The sequence below is a fragment of the Gambusia affinis genome, linkage group LG07 (genome assembly GCF_019740435.1).
Source record: "Gambusia affinis linkage group LG07, SWU_Gaff_1.0, whole genome shotgun sequence".
Classification (NCBI taxonomy): Eukaryota; Metazoa; Chordata; class Actinopteri; order Cyprinodontiformes; family Poeciliidae; genus Gambusia; species Gambusia affinis.
In genome coordinates, this window is record NC_057874.1 from 3191959 (window position 1) to 3214200 (window position 22242).

Genomic DNA, 22242 nt, shown 5'->3' on the forward strand with positions numbered 1-22242 from the left:
TGTGAAACTTTAACTGTCAAACTTGATTTCTTGTTTTGCCAATATGCTGACCTTATATTGCCGTTGCTTTATTTATGCACGCATAAGAAACGCAAGGAAATAATTCACAAACTGTCAAGCAGCATTGTGTGAACCAGAAATCAGTTAAAAGCCTCAGAAGAAGACGCTCTGGCTCATACAAACTCTCGAGAAACGTCTCTCTCTGTTTGGCGTCGCTCAAGTTTTTCCTTCAAGTGCTCTTAAATTTTTAACGTTGAAAATCCTAGATGAGTTCTTTTGGACTCTGCTCCAGCCCTCCACCATTCTGTGATTCAGCACTGCTCCCGACTTTGTCGCAGGACAGCGATTCCTTTACCACCACGCTGATTCCAGCGCCTCATCTCCTTAATTAACAGTGGTTTTGTCTTTTTATGTTGACATCCCCAGGCTGCACTTGAATGCAGCTTCATTCTGTGTTTCTCCTTCTTTGCATTAAAATGAACAGTTTTCTGGAGAATTGCACTAGCGCAGCTTGCATCAGGTCCTCCTGAGCTAATAGGGGTATCAGCAGTTGCCTGCATCGGAAAACATCAAAGTGAATAATTCCCTCTGAACATGAAATCTGAGTGCACACAGCGGGCAGCCAAGAAAACACACATACACACACACACACGCATTCCTGTGCACGCACACTCACAGACGGGGGCATGAAGCGGGCACAATGGAAGTTCTAGCTTCTAGTTTTCACACAGCTATACTATGGATATTATTGCAGCTCTTGTTATTGTGCAGAAACAGCCGGTGAAGTCATGAAGTGACGAGCCGTCTCCAAGTGTAAAATGTGATGTGTTTTAAACTTTTAATGCGATTGCGTGGCTCCTCATATATACAGGTGGCTCTCAATAAGTTGGAATATTATTGAAAAGGTAATATATTTCATTACGTCAATATGCTAAGTGAAGTACTGTAGAATTTATTTACACGTAGACTGATGTTTTTAGCTTTTATTTTTGTTCATTATCATGATTTTAAACTTAGAGTAAATTAAAAATATTACTTAATTTTAATTTTTGTTTTAGAATATTAAAATATTCCATTAGGCCAACAAACAAACATTTTGGATACAGAAGTGTGGGTTCAAAGTGTCTGTAAACGCACACTTACTTGTCTGTCTCGTCTCTGGAACAGTCGGGACAGACACAAGATGTATTTCCATTCAGTGTTGCTTTCAATTTTCACCAATATTTTCTACTGATAATTAGATTAGATTAGATTAGATTAGATTAGATCAACTTTATTGTCCCCAAGGCTCAAGTTGCTTTGTAGACAGCTGGAACATCTGCACATAAATGCATAAAAAATGACATATGTGACACCACACCACACACAGAACAACCACCAGAGTTTATTTGGGATTATCTAAAACTATTAACAAGACTGACACTAACAGGAATAAATGAGCATTTATACTTATTCCTCTTTGGTCCCGAGTCCAGTCTTTTTCTTCTTTTGCAAACTGAAGTGTTTTTCTCCAGTTAGCTTCACTGATCGCTGGGTTTCTTACGGCTGCAGCTGTTTCAGTCCCGATCCCTTCACTTCTGATCGCATGCTGCGAGTGGAAATGCTCTTTACTTTTCCTTGTAAACATCGTCTCAGCTCTAGAGATTTACTTCGGTCTTATTTCACCAGACGTTCAAATGAGCAAGGCCAGCCAATGTTATTTATGGGGCACATTTTCAGCAGCGAAGCAATTCGAGGAGTTTTCCATGATTAGAAGGAGACCAAAAAAAACAGTAAAAAGCAAAAAAATATATATCTTCAGATTCAGATTCAGATTGATTCAAGTCCCAAATGGGCAATTAATATAACAAGAAGTATAACGGCATAAATAAAATTTACAAAAAACCCCCATCAAATTTAAATGGATACATGATAGGAAGAGTACAGCAGCGTATATGTCAATAGACGGTGACTACATCAGTAATATACTTTTGGTCATATCGCTGTCATTCCAGCTGTTATTGATCAAAGGCAGCTGTTAACAGGTGGATTTTTAGTCTTGAGTTAAAGGAACTCAGTGTTTCAGCTGTTTTGCAGTTTTCTGGAAGTTTGTTCCAGATTTGTGGTGCCTAGAAGCTGAATGCTGCTTCTGCATGCTTGCAGAAGCAGCCGAGCAGAACCAGAACCAGAAGACCTGAGAGATCTGGTAGGTTGCTACGACGACATCAGATCTTTGATGTATTGTGGTGCTAAGCCATTCAGTGATTTATATAGTATTATAAAGTCTATTCTCTGAGCTGCAGGGAGCCAGTGTGGTGACCGTAGAACTGGAGGTGATGTGATGTCATGTATTCTCTAATCCCTAATTCTACATAGATCAGCCTAATATAGACTCATAAAGCTGCTTCCTTCTGGCCCAGGTGCATTTAAATCCAGAATAATAACAACTACTCAATAGAAACTGTTGCTGAAGGTGACTCTCTGATAGTGACTGATCAAAATTGGACCAAGTCACCTTTTAAATACATGCTAAATGACAATACGTCATTTCTGATTCATGATGCAGAGGATTTAATCACACAACCAATTCTCACACAAACCAGTAAGCCTTACAGCTGAATATGACCTGACAGGAAAGATTCTTCCAGCCAAGGACACGCTGGATGTTGTGCAGCTACTATTGTTGCTATACTGGATATATATCCCGCTTTTGTATTTTGTTCTTGAATTGATAAAAAATACGTTGAGAAAAATTGTACACAGTAGTTTATTAAAATTGTTTTTACCCTTAAACAAATGAATCAACTGGTTTAGCATCGCTGAATTATGTCAATGAAAAGGAAAATGCTTTTAAAATTTTTTTTTAAATATATAGTTTTGAGACACCTAGTTAAAATAATTTCAGTTTGAGATTAGACAAATGCCTGTGACAGAATGGTGACCTGTCCAGGGTGACCCCGCCTCTCGCCCGGAACGTAGCTGGAGATAGACACCAGCAAACCTCCTGACCCCATTAGGAAGTACAGGAAATGGATGAATTAGAGAAATAAGATTCAGTGACCTAACTTATTTGTGACAATTTGAGTAAACACACGTTTAGCTGGCTGCTTACTGCATGTCATTGTTTTTGGTGACACCTCAGTCATAAACATATTATGAACATGAAAGAGTCTCCATGAATGTTATTATTTACCAAATAAAGTGTATACTTTAAACGCAAGTATACATTAAAGGTTACATTAAATGTGCATTAAAAGTATTACCTTAGCATTATTTGGTAAGTAATAACATTTTTATTCAAAGTTACATTAAAATGTGCATTAAAAGTCGATTATAATTTTGCATTAAAAGTGTCATTATTTCCCAAATGACACTTCATGACAACAGTCATTTATGAAGACTCCTTCATGTTCATCACAAATGTTTATGACAGTGTAATGTCAGTCTTATGCACACCCTTTCAAACCTTTTCTTATGCAATATAAGACAATGATGTTACGTGGTGCTGTGGTGGTGCAGGGGTTCAGCACGACCCCCTTAGTCCTCGACGCGGCTGTCACAGGTTCGATTCCCGGCCATGTCTTCCCTTTCTCTCATTAACCCACTTCCTGCCTGAGCACTTTCACACAAAGTGCAAAAAAAAATAAAAAATAGAGAGAGAGAATGATTTTCCTTCAACCAAAACAAAGTTAAATTTATTCAAGTTGAATTGGATTTCCCTTCTACAAATATGCTCTACCTTACGTTGGTCAATCCTATAAAATCACAATAACAGACACTAACCTGTGGTTGTAACATTACTGAACACTGTGAAAAAAAAAAAAGAGAGAGAAATGTACATAAAATAACAAAGGCTGTTCAGTTGAGCTTTTAGTTACACTAAACAGAGATGAACTCTGAGGCTTTCACTGTTAAAGTTCTCCTCTCTTCAAAACGCGTCTCAGACACAAAGTCACAGGAAAACACGTTCTGTCCTCTGACTCAACTTTCCACATCTTAATGCAAATCCCTCTTCCAAAGCCGTGCTAGAGGCATGTCCGCCCCAACAAAACGGGAGGGGGCAGGAAGGACGAGATGAGTTTGGAGAAGGAGAAAGGAAAGCCCAAAAATCCGATTTCCTCAAAAACGCCTTACAGTAAAACAAGTCCACAGATGTTTCTGGGTCAGAATGGAAATGAGTGACTGGCCTCCTGCAAAAGTAAAAAAACACACAGGAGCAGCAATCCTCATGTACAACCATTATTCACTACAAAAATCATCCATGGTAGTTTAGTTTAGAAGAAGTGACATTAGAAGAAATGATAATATAACAAACAGAAAACAGTATGAAGATTTTCTTTAATTTAAATTCAGATCTTTCACCTTTATTTTCCCAGAAGAAAAAGAAAAGATTGACCCAGTTCATGTTGAATTTGATACACATCCCAGCCAGAGATGGATATTCTTTATGGAGGGTGAATTTGAACCCATCATGAGCAGCGTACTTTTCACAACACGGTGGAGGATCACAGTAGTTCAGCAACTTCAACATCAGGCCACTGGAACATCTAGAACGCTGAGCAGTCGCACAATCTAGGACTAGTCCAGACGTGTTTATGCACTTTGACCTTTCATCCACATGAAAAAGTCATTTTAATATCACCAAAAATAATTAGTGATGAGAACTCTGTATTTGTCTCTGCATGTGAAAACAGAGATTTGGGGCCTGATGCATTGCAATCTGCAACAAGTAATACACCAATATATCCATATTCCTACTTAGACATGGATCCCAATCAACATTGTCTTGTGTTTTATTAACTTTATATTTCAATATGTCAGTTAAAAGTAGTTGCACCTATTTATCTTGTATCTACACACCTGTAGGTCAGGGATGAAGTTTTCCATATTCATCTCTGGTCTGTGCTCCTGCTCTGTTCCTTTCTCATCAGGTTGTTGTTTTTGTTTTGTTTTTTCTCTCTCTCTCTCTCTCTCTAATGTTTTCTGAGGCTTCTGTCAGAACAGCTGGATTTACTCTGAGATTACATTTCACACAGCTGGACCCTGTTTACTAATCAGGTCGTTTCTGCAGACAGTCAGTATCCCTGGTTTCATTAAGGAGTCTGGCTGCTAATGCAGGGCGCGACTTTTTGGACTTCTGAAAATCATATGCACCATTTTATGTTAATCTATCACAAATATAATTCCAATGAAGCCCTCTGAATTCCCTTGCTGCTGAAAACGTGCTGTATAAATAAAATGAACTTACCGTTCCAATGAAACACATGGGAGCTTGTCGTTGATTAAAGAGTGAGCAAAGCCCTTCTATATCTGCTTGGCATAACTGTAATAATAATTAAACATGATTTAAAAAAAAAAAAAAATTAGGTCCTTTTAATGTAGCTCACCCAATGTAAAGCTCCTGCAGGCCATCAGCCATGCTTCATGGTCGGTTCTGCTCCCACAGATCGGGCCGCTCCCCGCTGCGCCGGGCTGGCAGCGTGGAGCCCCTGCAGCACTGCTGCTTGTTAGATGAACTCTCTGTAAACCCTGTGTGTGCACTTCTACCTCGCTGCGGCACACAGAGCCGTGTCAACCGCTCCTTCCTCATTTTCATCACTTCCCTTTGCGGGAAACTTTGATTCAATTTAATTAGCATCGCCGGTGCCACGGTAACCTGAGAAGGAAGGTATCGTCCTCTGGTGGCCTTAGTGGAGTTTGATACTGTGGGGCTCGTATGTTAATATGCGAGTGCATGCATGTATTATAAATTGCCACAGCTGTGTCAGACAGCTGCCGGGGAGTTTGGGGGGGCAAAGGGGGGAGCGGCAGACCTCTGAGGTTCTCTGCTCATGGCTGATGTCAAAACGAGCCCCCCTTTCCAACCCCCCCTTTCCAACCCCCTCTTTCTGCAGTCAGACAGAGCACAGCCACATGCACTCAGGGCTTCACATAACCCATTCAAAAATATGCAAATTCACCCAATCACCTTGGAGAATAGGTCCAGAGGCGGATGATAGCAAAACGCAAACAGTGCACATGCTTGAATGTATTCAATTTGTGTGTGGGTGTGTGTGTGTGTGTGTGTTTTCATCTGATTTTGTTGTTGAAACAAACTTACGAGTTTCCAGAGATGATTTCATTTGGAGACTCGGGACACGGCTCAGGCAGAAGAGTGGAATGAGTGGAATGTTGGAAAACTCCCCTTTACTCCTGTGTGACATCAGACTGGCCGCCGCCGCCGCCGCTGGCTCTGAGGTATCGGGTGACTTTTCCCACAGATCCGTGTAATCTGTGTGCTGCAGATTCAGCAGATTGCTCAGTTATTTTGTGTCCAATAAAATAAAAGTTCATAATGCTCACCATTTACAATATAAAGCAGGTATTCACAGAGGAGCTCAGGTACAAACCAGAAAAAAAATTGAAAGTAACATGTCAGCTTTTTCAATTAAATGTAATGTAAATAAAATAGTGCTTTCATTTTGTTTCATTCAGGGTGCTATTATATAATTGTGTCAGTAGGTGTCACTGTATGACAATGTTGAGTAACAGGAACCAGTATGAACCATGTCATACTGTGTCTAACCCAGGGGTCTCAAACTCCAGTCGTCAAGGGCCGCAGTCCTGCAACCTTTAGATATGTCTCTGCTGCACCACAGCTGAATAGATTAATTAGGTCATTAAGGTTCTGGAGAATTTACCTAAACAAGAGGGAGGTAATTAAGTCATTTCTTTCCAGTGTTTTGTACCTGTGGCACATCTAAAAACTGCAGGAGACCGGCCCTCGAGGACTGGAGTTTGAGACCCCTGATCTAACCTCATGGCTGGAATGAAAATCATGTTTGAGTTGGATGACCACCGTTAAAATGCCACTGACACAATAAAAGCAACTACATCCTTTAAAAGGATGAACTATTGTGTTTTCATTCTGTTTACAAAAATAATTTAATACAAAAGTATTTCTCTCAGACTGTAAATTCCTTGGCGTTGCACGGTGTCACAGTTTTTTCCTATACTAACTGTGTCAATTGCCGGCGCCATTTTGTGACAGAATGAGGGTAAATCAAAATGTAAACAACTAAGGCTGGGTACGCAGAAGCGCAGGACGTTGTGAACGATTTATCTGCAGTTTAGGGGGAAGAATCTGGATGGAGTGATAGAGAAGAGGAAGCTGGTTCTACTGAAGACTAGAACCAGATTTATTGAGCCGTGTAGATCAGGAAGAAACGACGACTCCAACGTTTCTGGGCAGGATAAGAGGAACTGTCTCCTCTAAACCACTGATTAAATAATAAACAGAAACAGATATTCTCCTTTAATTCTGGTCTAAGTCAAATAATCCAGTTACTTTAAGGGAACTGGTTCAAGTTCTGCTTGTGTTCCAGCGTATGAAGGCTCTGAGCATGGAGTTCAGTTCCTCCTATTTCTGAGTTTTGAGTTTGATTTCTCTACTGCCAGGTGTTTCTTCTTACCATTGTAACAGCAAACAAAACAAAAACCTACTCCACAGACACGACATCTTCAGGCACCCATACAAATAATCAAAAAGGTTGAAGGTTATGCAAACAGAGGTTAATGTTTTATGAATGCAACCTGTGACGTCAGAAACAACCTTGATTTAATAAAGTCAATGAAACAATTAGGATTGCTTCAGGAGACGTCTGGGAGAGCAAAGCTGCTCTGGCCCATCTAGACACCAAGGTCCTCAATACAGTATCAGGTTTGATTAAATATGTTCTTATTTTCTGAAAAAAGAAAAGGTTTTTGGCTCAGTAAGTAAATTAAAAGTCTCCCAGCGCAATGAATAATTTTGGATTTAACTGACTTTCTCATATTTCTGTTTAATTTTTCTTGCTTGGCGACATTTGTTCTCTCTCTGTGCAGGTTGTTGTTGGAGCAGGTTGTTGTCACATTACGTAAATTAGCGCTAATGGGGAGGGAGATAAATATCACTCCACTCACTTTTGCTCCCCACATCCTATTTTGATGGCCTGAACAATTCCCAGCCACTTCAGTAGTTAACGTTAGAGGAAGAGCAGCTTCCAGCTGGAGTCATTTCCAGGTGCTGCCTTGCTGCAGAGAATTACATCATTGGGTATTTTAACTTCCCGATTAATTAATGTTTTTTTATCCTTTTTGATTCTCAAATGAATGCACCTCTTAAACTTCCAGGTGACTTTTTCCCCCTTTGAAAACAATTCTTGCCATTCTTCCCAACAGATATTTTGATAATTCATTCATTGCTGCATAAAGAGAGTCTCAAGGTTTACTGCAATTGAGTATTAGATAAATCACTTAGTAGCTCAAAGAAATCAGGACTTTTGTGACTTATGATACTCCTGGTAGTGGTGTGAAGACTATTTTTTTATGATGATGATCATGCAAAGAAACAGAATCCTTAGGAAAGGCAAAGCTTGACTCATAAGACAAAATTTAGACTTTACTCCACTACTAGGTGGAAGACTCCATTATGAACTCCATGATACCAGAGATCTGCAACTTTTACAATCAGTAAAATGTGCATTTAAAAAAACATAAAAAGCAAGATGAATAATAATAAGCTATTGTACAAGGCTATTGCATCTTATACAATGTGTTATAATGTTGTACAAAAATAAAATGGTAGTTGTTGAAAAGGTCAAGAACTACCATTTTATTCTTGACCTTTAGCTTGTTGTTTTTTTAAGTGGAAAACATCAAACTTGGGCACAAATGATCAAAATTCATAAGAAATGACATGAATTTATGTAGTGTTATTATTATTAGTCCTTAAATCATAGGTTGACCCCATGTGCCAGGTTTTACTTCACACAGAGCAGCACGTTGCCGGAACAACATGGAATATTATGACATAGAACATTATGTCACTCATGATGTCACTGAATCCTTTGGTGACAAGGGCCAGAATTCATGTGAGAGTCTTTTAAGATTCATTTTTGACAGAGATCTCATCTGTGTTGCAATCTTTTGCAGAGTTTGTCTGTGAACTTTTGAACTCTCAGCTTTTGTGAAACAAGAAAAGCCGAAAACGATTGAAAAATGTTCAATTTTGGAAAGAATCCAGAATCTTCCTCCAAACAGGAAGAAGACAAAGAGGCTGTTTTTGGCAGAGCCTTTTCTCTTCTTAAAGAAGCAACCGATCTGTTCGAGAAGAAGGAGGATTTGATCGACCAGTTGAGACAATTGCAGAAGAAAATAGCAGACATGAAATGTATCAACGATGATTACCTGTATCTCAAGAGCCAGATATACATTTATGGTAAGGTCAACGAACATTTAAAACGTGAGTTTTATGTACTGAAAGAAAAACTGGAAGCTCAAGCTACACTGAGGGACAAATGCAGAACGAAACAGAACGAACTTGACAGCATAATCGAAAGCAACGAAGCTTTTGACACAGTAGTTAAGGAGTTAACTTTGAGACTAAAGAATCCCCAAGAACTGAAAGAAGAGTACCGGGCAGCGCAAGACAAGACACAAATCTTGAAACAAGAAAACATGTGTTTGGATATTCAGATTCACGAGATCCAGAGACAATTATCAGCACAAAGCCAGCTGGAAAAAGACTGCGCAGAAGCTGAGGAGTATAACAACAGCTTAGAAATGACCAACATGATTATGGAGAGACAGCTTGAAGGGTTAGAGGACACACTTTGGGAAAAAGAAACTAACTTCATGACTAGCTACACCGAAAAACTTCAGTCCAAAATCATCCAGCTCCAAAAAGAGTACAAGGCTGAACAGTACTGGTCTGACAAACTGAGGCATATCAGAAATCATTGGAGCGAGATTAAACAGAAGAACATCAAACTTCAGGCGGAACATGAAAAGCTCAAACGTCAGCTTTGGAAAACTAGGAAGTTCAAGAACAGGAACAGTGAAATTAATTCACTCATTCAGGAAAAAGAAGAAGAAAATGCCTCTTTATGCCTGGAAAATGAGAGGCTCAGAAAGAAACTGCAGTATATAGAAAGCACAGAGGACAAACTGGAAGAGTCCAGCGACGACGTGCCAGGAGAGTTGGTGTATCCAACCATGATCGAGGAACTCAAGAGTGCTCATGCCGTTTTCCCCCCACCTGTTCTACCAGAGGAGGAGGCAGAAACTTCCACCAGCCAAGGAGGGCAAGTTACTGACAGCAAGCTACGCCAGTATCTGCCGCTGTCAGAGACACAACCCCACAGTCTGAGAGAAGATCCTGGATTTGTAGTTTCAACAAACGTTGACGCGTCCTCAGCCATCCACCGTGTGGATGATGCAGTAATCACTGTGGATCATGAGTGGCCCAGCACACATGAAAGTGAAGCACAACCTTCCGCGCAAAAGGGGTTTTGGGGAAACTTGTCACTTTACAACATGTTTTTTGTCGTACCTAAAACCTTGTACAATAAATTTTTTGGCAGAAGACATTAGCCTTCTTCTCTTACCCCCTAACTCATAGGTCAAAACACACACAAACACACTGATACATAACTAACACACCTTCGAGATGATTTCACATCATGTATTCAGGCGGTCCAAACCTCGGTTGCAGAGGCTGGCTCTTGGGACGTTGAATGTCACCTCTCTGGTGGGGAAGGAGCCGGAGCTAGTGTGTGAAGTTGAGAGGTTCTGGCTAGAAATAGTCGGTCTCACCTCGACGCATGGCTCTGGTTCTGGAACCAGTCTCCTTGAGAGGGGCTGGACATACTTCCACTCTGGAGTTGCCCAAGATGAGAGGTGCCGGGCTGGAGTGGGCATACTTGTTTCCCCCCATCTCGGCACCTGTACCTTGGGGTTTACCCCAGTGAACGAGAGGGTAGCCTCCCTCCGCCTATGGGTGGGGGGACGGGTCCTGACTGTCGTTTGTGCTTACAGGCTGAACAACAGTTCAGATTACCCACCCTTTTTGGAATACTTGGAGAGTGCCTTCTCCGGGTGGTGGGTGTCCTGCTCCAAGTGGAGGAGTTCAAGTATCTCAAGATCTTGTTAAAAAATGAGGGAAGACGGGAGCGGGAGATGGACAAGAAGATTGGCGCAGCATCTGCCGTGAAGCGGGAGCTGTACCGGTCTGTTGTGGTGAAGAGAGAGCTGAGTTAAAAAGCAAAGCTCTCGATTTACCAGTCGATCTACGTTCCCACTCTCATCTATGGTCATGACCAAAAAACGAGATCGTGGATACAAGCGGCCGAAATGGGTTTTCTCCGTAGGGTGTCTGGGCTCTCCCTTAGAGATAGGTTGAGAAGCTCAGTCATCTGGGAGGGACTCAGAGTAGAGCCTCTGCTCCTTCACGTCGAGAGGAGCCAGCTGAGGTGGCTCAGGCATCTGGTCAGGATTCCTCCTGGACGCCTCCCTAATGAGGTGTTCCGGGCACGTCCCACTGGGAGGTCCCCCGGGGAAGACCCAGGACATGCTGGAGGGACTATGTCTCTCAGCTGGCCTGGGAACGCCTTGGGATTCCCCCAGAAGAGCTGGAACAAGTGGCAGGGGAGAGGGAAGTCTGGACCTCCCTTCTGAAGCTGCTACCCCTGCAACCCGACCCCAGATAAGTAGAAGAAAATGGATGGATGGACGGATATAACATTCAGTTGATCGGTGAATCAAACCGATTCACCGATCAACTGCACACAGCAAATCAACTAGACAAAGAATGACAGAAAAATCACACAAACAGAAAAACATAAACATCTGCAGGTTTCCTCCGGGCACTCCGGTTTATACCCTAAAAAGCACCATGGTAGGTGATGGTATTTATATCTAAATTTTTCTAATTATATTCTTAATTCACATATTATATCATGATGATAATTGCCCCTACTTAGCAACCTGCAATTGGGACGGCAAGAAGAATCATTTAGAATTAAACGTAGCTCTCAAACACAAGCTAAAAGTTTAAAAGTAAACTTTGGAAAGTTTATGTCATGAAGTACGGTGAAGAAGTGGTGAGGATGACGCTGAGGATACAGGTTGGAGTGAAAGAATGACGTTTTTAATGATATGAATACAAATCCAAAACATCCAGGTAGCACAGAATGAATGGAAGGCTAAGACTCAAAACTGGTAGCTACTGGAAAACAAGAGACATTTGACAGCAGACTTGACACAACTAGACAAGACAAGGACCCAACAAGGAACAAGGAACATAGGTGGGCGGAGCGCAGGAAGGCTCGGACACCACACCAGGGAGAGTCATTGGGAGGTGATGAAGAGCCACGGGGAGCACGGGGAGGCAACGAGGAGTCACTGGGAGGCAACGAGGAGTCACTGGGAGGCAACGAGGAGTCACTGGGAGGCAACGAGGAGTCACTGGGAGGCAACGAGGAGTCACTGGGAGGCAACGAGGAGTCACTGGGGAACCCACTTCCTTTTGTCATGGGATTCCAGGTGCCAATCTGGCCGCCTGGAATCCCATGACCATAGGAAGAGTGGAGGCTGAAGGAGGGCTGGTAGCGGAACAGTCTACAGCGAGAGGCGAAGGAGAAGCTGGAGCTGGGGTGGTGGCAGTGGCGGAGCTAGACTTTTACATTTGGGGGGGCTAGCAGTATCTCAGGGGGGCCACAAAATAGAAATATATGTGTGTGCGTGCGCAAATATGTATATATAAATATACTTTAAATAAATCGGACCTGGGGGGTGTCCGTCCCAAGTGGAGGAGTTCAAGTATCTCGGGATCTTGTTCACAGATGAGGGAAGAAGGGAGCAGGAGATCAACAGGCGGATTGGCGCAGCGTCTACCGTCAAGCGGGCGCTGTACCGGTCCGTTGTGGTGATGAGAGAGCTGAGCCAAAAGTGAAGCTCTCGATTTACCAGTCGATCTACGTTCCCACCCTGATCTATTGTCATGAACTTTGGGTCATGACCGAAAGAACGAGATCGCGGATACAAGTGGCCAAAATGGGTTTTGTCCATAGGGTGTCTGAGCGCTCCCTTAGAGATAGGGTGAGAAGCTCAGTCATCTGGGAGAGACTCAGAGTAGAGCCGCTGCTCCTTCACGTCGAGAGGGGCCAGTTGAGGTGGCTCGGGCATCTGATCAGGATTCCTCCTGGACGCCTCCCTGGTGAGGTGTTCCGGGCACGTCCCACCGGGAGGAGACCCCAGGGAAGACCCAGGACATGCTGGAGGGACTATGTCTCTCAGCTGGTCTGGGAACGCCTTGGGTGGGTGGGTGGGTGGATGGATGGATGGATGGATGGATGGATGTTTTTACCAGTCAAATTATAATCATATTAACATTAGACTATTTAGCCACATTTTTATGCAGTTTAGTTAATATACACCTACACTGTAACAAAAGTTCATAAATTTCACAATAAAAAATGCTAAAATACCAACAGTTTCTGACCGTAATATCCAAAACATTGTATTACCATAGAAAGTACATGGAGTTACCGTAAGTCAATACTGCAAAAAAAAAATAAAAAATCTGTCAATTTACAGTAAAAACTGGTAAAATGCCAACAGTTTCTGACTGAAATATAAAAAAGAACTTCATTACTGTAGAAAATACATGGAATTACAGTAACTCAATAAATATATATTTCAAATGATTTTGACAGTCATAAAATGTGGAAAACACAGAAATCTATTGTAAAAATCTAAGCAATTGTAGAATTCGTAGAAAAATATTGTAATGCTACCAGCAGCTAATTACCCTAAAATTAACAGTATTAATTTTGCTGATGTTTATATCTATGATGTAAAAACGTAAACCAGACTGCAAAAATAATTTACAAAGAATAGAATGCTGGTGTGATATTTTGGTTTCTTTTCTCTTTTAATAGTTACCGTAAATTTATGCCTTTCATATATCAAACTGAAATCTCAAAGGTTTGGTGAAGGGCAAACGCCTACAGCTGACGTCACAATCATTTATGAGAGGAATTGAAGAAAATTATGTATTTGGGATTGTTTGATTTTATGTCAGTCTTACATTAAGAGAACTGCATGTTAGGCCCTGCTGCTTGGATGAAGCTGAAGTTGGTTTCCAAATGCAGCTTCTAATTCAGGAAATGGCTAAAGGGCAATTCCACCTAATTTTTCACTACCGTCAACATCTTTAATTTACTCTAGCTGAAAGAGTACAACACCTAAAGTCTTCAAACCTGGACTGGATTATTCTCAACTAATAGCATAAAATTTAAAACCGCCATTTGTTTACGTGTTAGCAACTCGCTAACCGGCTTTCCACAGAGGTTTTAGGCTATAAAATATGTAGAAACTCCAGCTATCACAGCTTACATGTCGCAATATTGTTTTACCGCTACCTACAGCTAATGCAACTTGAAGAAATGGCCGCAAATAACCTGCACTAGCATAGTTAGCTACTTTATTGACTCAGTTGCTTCGGATACAGATGCGGATTTTCTTCCATTGACTTATCCACACAATGAAATGAGCACACATAAAACATTTTGGGTTCTCTGTTCAAGTTTAGAATTTTAAGCCAAATTTTTTTTGTTTCCTCATCTGCTTTTGTTTTGGGAACATATAGTTTTAAGTGAATTTTTTCATCAGCTCTTTTTCTTGTAAAAAACATTATTTTAGTTTTCTCTACAGAAAGTTAAAAACCCCATTTATGTTACCATGTTTCTACAACTGAAATTGCTCTCTGAAGCGTCTTTACAATGCAGTCTAAATTTCTTCCCCTTTTCCACATTGCTCCATCATCACCAAAATGTGAAAATCTCATTCTACCCTCTGCTTCTTTAAAAATATCATTAATTACCACTGAAAATAATAATGGACTTACTATACTTCCCTGTGGTGTACCATTTTCTATATTTATACTCTCAGAATAATCCTCCCCTATCCTCACTTGTATTTGTCTTTCTTCTAGAAAATTTTTAATCCATCTAAACATGTGACCATTTATACCCATTCTTCTAATTTTAATTAATAACCCTTCCATCCACATCATATCATATGCTCTCTCAATATCAAAATATTGAGCCTTTCTAATTTCATGCTCTAAACATAAAACTGGATCCATTGTACCTCTCCCTCTCCTGAAACCACTCTGATAAGATAACATCTGTCTTTTATTTTCTATATAATATATTAATCTTTCATTTATCATTCTCCATTATTTTACATAGGTTGGATGTTAACCCTATGGGCCAATAATGTTCTGGTTTGGATTAATCTTTCCCTGGTTTTCAGTTTGCAATAATCACTGTTTCCCTCCAACTCTTTGGCAATTCCCCATCCTCCCACATCCGATTATACATTTATAATAAAATATTTTTAGAAGATTCACTTAAATTACTAACCATAACATAACAAATTTGATGTTTTCCTGGATAACCTATATTTTTTTAAGTGCCCTATTCAGTTCTGTTATTGTAAACAACATATTCAATGGATCATTTGTATCTTCCATATACTGTAATAAATCCTTGTTCTCTAAAATGGTCTTTTCTCTTCCTTTTTTTCCTTCTTCACTAATATTTTCAGAACTATGAATTTTAGCAAAAGTATTTACCAACATTTTTGCCTTTTCTCTGTCAGTAACTACTGTTATTTCTCCATCATTTACTATTGGATATCCACTCACTCTTTTAATCCCATTCATGCATTTAATTGTTGCCCACACCTTAGAAATATCTGTCTCCCTCCATACTGAATTACAAAAACTCCTCCAATAATCTCTTTTTGCATTTTTAACAATTCTTCTTACATTTGCTTGCAATTCCTTGTATTCATTCAGATTCTGAAAGTTGTGATTTTTTAAATAATTTGAAAGCTTTATTTTGTTTCTTGATAAGTTCAGTACATTCTGATGTCCACCAACCTTCTTTCCCTTCCCCCGTCTTTCTTCCTTACAGCCTAATTAGCTGCTTCTAAGACAGCATTACATATAGAAACATTTTAATGAATACTACTACTCATATCCACTTTTAACATTTTTATTTCACTACTATTACTAAATGGTTCCCAATCTGCAGAATTTGAAACTAATGTTAAATCAATTGCTGACTCTATTATCTCTAAAATTAACTTTGGTTCCACTTCCATTATTTAGACATACCAATTTTTTTACATCCATTATTTCTTTTGTTATATCTCCATTTTGATCATTATGATGACTCCATAATGACCCAGTCCCCATACCATATAAATTTACATTCTAAATATACCCCAAGTTCCTCCATTAAATCTATTGAAAGTCTTTGACATGGATTATAGAAGTTGATTATTTTAAATTGCCCACTTAGGGTCCAAATTTCAGTAACAATGTATTCTAACTCTCTTCCTTTAGCCAATAATCTAAATTGAATTCCCTGTTTTATGAATGTTATACACACTCCTCCAGATCCTCCCTCTCTGTCTCTTTTAATGTCTTCATATCCTTTTATAACAAAGCTAAGAGTTGGTTTGAGCCAAGTTTCCTGAATACATATAATATCTAAATTTTCTTAAAATTCTCTAACAAATCCTTTAAGCTCTTGTCCGTTTGCAATAAGGTTTCTAGCGTTCCATTGTAAGATGATCAGCTTTTTGTCTTCCTGTCCTCCTGCCTTTCCTTCTGGCCCTAGTCTCTTATTTATGTGCTCCCAAGATATATCCTTTATACAAAAAAAAACCTCTCTGCCCCTTTCAGAATTATTTTGGTTTTCTTCTGTTTTGTGCTTTACTTGATCCTTAATCCCGCCTTTGTTGCTGCATTGGTTAGAGTGACAGTCAGTCACACAGAGCATTCGGCCAATCACTGCATCTGGAGTGGTTATTCAGGTCTGCTCCGCTTTCCCTATCAGGTGTGAGGAGAAGAGCTGGAGAGAAAGGAGCTACAAGTTTTTGCTTTCAAACAATTAGTTCATCTCTTTGTTTATTACACACTTTTAAAACTCACAATATAAAAATCATGTAAATCTGAATACCCAGTGAGCTTGGAGCCATGAAGTTGTCATGCACTGAACTATATATGGAACTGGTGAGTAGTGAACACAATGTTGTTTTGTTTGTTTAGCATGTTGGTGGTGGTAGTCAATGCTAACTGCTTGATTATTAATTGTCACATGATCTAACTTCTTAAATTGAATATATGTGTTTAGATAATGAGATAAACGCTGATGTCTTTATTTTGTCTGAAAGATTAGATTGTGGATATAATTGCATTTATTTCTGTATTTAATAACTGAAACAAGTCTAGTTAACTAGCAGGCTGGTAGTTTACTGGTCCTGTTTATTTCAATACAGGCCAGGTGACCTTTTTTAGGGTTAAAGGATGGTGAGTTTCTGACAACCAGCTGGAGTCAGGAGAACCTGAAATTCACTCCATACTGGTCTGGTATGAGGCTGATGGTCTATAGCAGTGGTCTCCAACCTTTTTAGTACAGCGGACCGGCCCAAGCCTTAGTAAATGTCCTGCGGACCGGGGGGAAGGGGGTGGTGCGTGCGTGCGTTGTAAAGATCGAACCGTGGGGGGGGGGGGGTGCGCGCGTTGTGAGCTGGCGCAAGGCTCAACCCTCGGCATCCGGTGTACGATTTTCAAAATAAAAGCTCCTCCAGACTCAATACATAGAACGGACATATTTAATTATTTCTTGCGCGGCCCGGTACCAATTGGTCCACGGACCGGTACCGGTCCGCGGCCCGGTGGTTGGGGACCACTGGTCTATAGCATCATCCTTCTCACCATACAGGCACACAATCCATTATTCATCTCTTCTCCATTGGAAACAAATTGCACTCGGACATTTTCACCTCAAATAACTGGACAATAAAACCATGGACTGTTTAAATGTGTGTCAGTCAGACATTGTGCTGACCGGTGGGGAAATTCAGGACTTTTGTGCACATTTATATGGAAGATCTACTGAAATACTGTGTGTATGTATGTTGTTAAAGGAAGAATTAACTAAGTTAGCTTAATTTGGAAAAAGCTTGGCTCTCTCTTTCTTCCTATTTCCCGGGTTCTTCCAGCGAGCAGCATGTGGCAGTCAGGAACGACGATGCGTGATGACGTCACAGAGTTACAGCGTTTAATCCAATAGAAAACCACAATGAAGTAACAACAAAAACTGCAAAGCAGCCAAGATACAGACTCAGAGACAGAGACAGACAAAGAATAAAAAAACAAAGACAGAGAGAGAAAAGGCAAAGACATGTCTTTGGAGAAGGCTGATGCCAAAACGGCAGAATATGACAGCAATCTAAATTATTATTACTGTGCACGAACTTTTATAGTGAAGGCGTTTCTTAACTTTTTAATGTAGTCAATTAAGGCGTACCCCTGGTTCGACCAACCAGGCTCTCCTCTGGACACTCAAAGAAACTTAGAACTTCCTCTTTTTTACGCCAGAGATCAAAGGCCATTTGCTCTCTGGTAGAACAATGGAGCAAGCAGCTGCATTCTGGTTTTCTGGGCTCTAGGGCCATTTGGGCAAATAAAAGCATAAAACAAGACTTCACAAATACCTGTGAAATTCGGAGTGTCTCCCGTTATCTTCTCCTTAACAAAGCTAAATCCAGTAATTTGGTTCAAGGAAAGATTACCTTCACAAACCTAGTTTTTCTCATCTGCAATCAGCATCTCCAAAGATTTGAATCTTTGCCTTATCACATAAATCCTGAACAATTTTCTAATACTAAACAACACATTTTCATTGAAACAATTTCCTTTTGATTCAGATATTATCATAGACAGTACAATTTTCAAATACATTCAGCATTCACCATTCTAAACTTAGATAATGCACTTTGGTTAAAAACTTGTTATTAATACTTAGAAAAATGTTAATGATCTCAACATTCTATATTGTATTTAGTTTAAACCATACCATATGTGATTCTGAAAGACCTTTGATGTTCTGTGAACCAAACCGGGTTCTGTCTCCCAGAGATGCTGATTTTACGGCCTCCTGACCTCTGATAACACAGCAGGAACCTCCTAAAAGATCTCCTTTGATCTGCATTAATTTCCTGCTTCTGAATACTTACCGATAGAGTAGTTTTAGTTTCAAATCCCTTACCCCAAAATTAAGAAATTTGTTCAAAATCAGACTGTTCATTATAACCTTTACACCTGGGGTAAGATTAGCTGTATTAAGCACTAAAAATAATTATTTTCCTAAACAATGTGTATATCTATATATCTATCAATATATATATACACACACACACAGTACAGACCAAAGGTTTGGACACACCTTCGAATTGAATTCAATTAGAAAGTGTGTCCAAACTTTTGGTTTGTACTGTATATACCATGTTTTCCAAACTATAGAGCATGCCATACTATAAACCGCACTGGGCTATAAGCCGCTGGTATCTCCGCCACTCTTGGTTTTCTGCAGTAGAGGGCGGCATTCTAATAAATCTGCTAGATTTATTAAGGGGCAGCCCTCCGTCTGCAATGCCGAACCGTGGTTTCGTTCACAGTGAGCTTACGTGCAGCGGCTCTATTTCCTTCCTGTAATAGAGCCGGAATGGATAGCCCTCAACTTAAAAGCTGCATCACATGAGCTTGAAGAAATTTCTCCGTCGTGCCTACTGCTGGCTTTTTTGCTTGTTCTAGATGAAAATTAGCATTTCTTCTTTGAATTTCAGTCAAAACTGAAATTCAAAGAATAGATTGCTGCTGGATTGTCTGTGCCAGTCACGGCGGCAACCCTCGAACCCGTTGGTGGACACCTTCGGTGAGGGATGCTGTCAGGCTGAAGAAGGAGTCCTATCGGGACTTTTTGGCCTGAGGGACTCCAGAAGCAGCTTATGGATACCAACGATGGAAGCGGCATGCGGCTCGGATGGTTGCTGGGGCAGAAAGTCAGGCGTGGGAGGAGTTGGGAGAGGCCATGGAGAAAGACTTCTGCACGGCTTCGAGGCGATTCTGGTCCACCATCCGGCGTCTCAGGAGGGGGAAGTCACACTCTTAAGCCTCCCTGGTGAGGTCTATTCAAGGGTCCTGGAGAGGAGGGTCCGTCAGATAGTCGAACCTCGGAACTGCTCAAGAACAGCAGTGTGATTTTCGTCGTGGTCGTGGAACACTGGACACCCTATGTCCACACTGTGTTTTGTGGAGCATTCTTGCTCTCAACTCTGCAACTCTGGGAGTTTCCTTTGTTTTTCCAACATCTATGTTGTAAACAGTTGTTTGAAGAAAGGTGAAGAAGTTGGTCAAGGGAGCACTGTATGACGTACCAAACACATAATGGGCCTTAAAGAGCTCATCAAGAGCTCCAACTGAACATGTTGCCTTACATGGAATAGCATAGTGGTCAATCACAATGAAGAATGGGTGAATACTGCTTTGGATGGATCCCTGGGCAAGGAGGTAGGTCTGGGTACGTTACGTGGTTTTGTCAAGATGCTGCTGTGCACTGGTTCCAACCTACATTAAAAAAATAAATAAAAACATGACTAAAGGATTTAGTGACAAATTCCTGAATGAAGATTAGACAGAATCAAATTTTGAATTATAAAAATAGAGACTGAATTATGCATTTTTATCTTTAAACAACTGTTTAGCAGTAGCTTCAGAAATCTGATGAGGTGATCCACTGCTTGAGATGCAGGCATCTTACCTGGCCTCTTTCGTTCTTGTGCAGATAGTGGACACAAGATGGTTGCATCTGTCAAGCATTTAGTTCTTGCATACTCTTCCATGATACGCTCACCACCAGGCTTTGTTGTCAAGATTTTTTCAATCAACTTCAATTTCAAAGTTTAAAAAAAAATGTAAAACTCTTTAAAATTAAAAAAACTTTAAAACCTAGAAAGTACATAAACAATGCTAAATGAAATGTAAGAACTTATGGCTTGCGCCTCATAATTTATGTGACATGGCCTTTTAGGTTGACTCCTTTCAGCAGTGGCTTCTTCTTCTGATGGGTCACACAGTGAGAAATTCAGGATGATCGTATCATCAGATGTGACAGAAGATGAAGGTGATGATGATAGAACAGCACCTGCAAAAAAAGTAAAGCAACAGCCTGTTTATGACTCTAGTGCTCCCAAACCAGCTTCTAAATTAAATATAAATACATCGGTGAATTGTTAGTGATCACCAGGATCTTTGTTGCTCAACATAACTCAAAAGGATTTTTAATATTGTAAGAGAATGTATAAATAAAATATATTTTGTATACTATTTCTGTTTCATCATTTTAAGCCTTACCTACCTGGGTACTTTTAACTGGGAGACCCTAGGCCACTTGATATTATTTGAGAGGTCTACCAGTTGTCTTAGAGCCACGTCCTCTGTCACAGTCCGGGTTCTTCCCCCGTGTTACATAAATACAAATGACAAATAAAGTTCACATCACACCAGGCTAATATTGTGTAGTTCTGTTGTTTTACTCAGAACGGTAGCTCAGACCTCTGACCAGCTTCTCTTCTTTATTACTGTCAGCTCTTCAGAGAAATGAGCTGCTAGCAGTGCTGCAAAGTCACAGTCATTCCGTAACAAAACGTAACTATCGTCTTCCTGTCACTCCCCGTGATTAAACTCATAATTACGATCCTCTGATAGCAGAAGGTGTGTTTGTGAACAAGTTCGAAAAGAGAGCTGTAACTTGTATCATGAATATAGATTAGCAAAAACCCCTACAAATTACAATCAATCAATCAATCAAACTTTATTTGTATAGCACATTTCAGCAGCAAGGCATTTCAAAGTGCTTTACATCAAATCAAACACAAAAACACAATGCAACATAGAATCAACAATAAAAACACAACATAGTCAGATTCCGTCAATAAATTTGCAATTGATTACGTTTCAAATACAACTCTAAACAAGTGGGTTTTTAGTTGAGATTTAAAGGAAGTCAGTGTTTCAGCTGTTTTACTGTTTTCTGGAAGTTTGTTCCAGATTTTTGGTGCATAGATGCTAAATGCCGCTTCTCCTCATTTGGTTCTGGTTCTGGGGATGCAGACCAGAACCAGAAGACCTGAGAGGTCTGGAAGGTTGATACAACAACAGATCTTTAATGTATTGTGGTGCTAAACCATTCAAAGATTTATAAACTAACAACAGTATTTTAAAGTCTATTCTTTGAGCTACAGGGAGCCAGTGGAGGGACTTTAAAACTGGTGTTATGTGCTCTATCTTCCTGGTTTTAGTGAGAACTCCAGCAGCAATGAAATACTGCTACTTCCGGTGGGTGGAAGAAGTAAGACCCATAATCGTTTCCACTGTACGCCTCCCAGGAATAAGGTGGATAGCCCCAGTGGACTAACTAAGGCTGCTAACTAGCAGGTACTAGCTCATGGTGCTGAGAGCCCTTTAGGCCAGGTCCTTATCAGGATGCGGCTAGTCTTTGAAATCAAGTTTCTGCTATTTTTGTGAATTCAGGAGAAGGAGAA